The sequence below is a fragment of the Cebus imitator genome, unplaced genomic scaffold, assembly GCF_001604975.1.
Source record: "Cebus imitator isolate Cc_AM_T3 unplaced genomic scaffold, Cebus_imitator-1.0 Scaffold96, whole genome shotgun sequence".
Classification (NCBI taxonomy): Eukaryota; Metazoa; Chordata; class Mammalia; order Primates; family Cebidae; genus Cebus; species Cebus imitator.
Genome location: NW_016107411.1, coordinates 3,104,138 through 3,104,629, shown reverse-complemented (window position 1 = coordinate 3,104,629; position 492 = coordinate 3,104,138).

Below are 492 nucleotides of genomic sequence, written 5' to 3'. Positions count from 1 at the left end.
TTCTTTCCCTTGCTCTCAGGAAGCCTGGCCTTGAAGTCTGTTGAGACTTCCAGTTTCTTGATGCCTTTCTTTCCTTTGCCACTGGCCCCTCATGTTTTCACTTCACTTCCTAACAAGTCTCCATTCCACAATGCTTCACCTCTGCTCTTCAACTGTATTGTCTCCCTCTCTGTTGTTATTAACCTTCGGAATGGATCTCCTGGCTTCGGGACTTTTTTTTTCTTTTGAGGAGTCTCACTGTGTCACCCAGGCTGGAGTGCGATGGCATGGTATTGGCTCACTGCAACCTCTGCCTCCTGAGTACAAGCGATTCTCTCGCCTCAGCCTCCCAAGTAGCTGGGACTACAAGCGTGTGCCACCACACCTGGCTAATTTTTGTATTTTTTTAGTAGATACAGGGTTTCACTATGTTGGCCAGGACAGTCTTGAACTCCTGACCTCATGATCCACCCGCCTTGGCCTCCCAAAGTGCTGGAATTTTTTTTTTTTTTT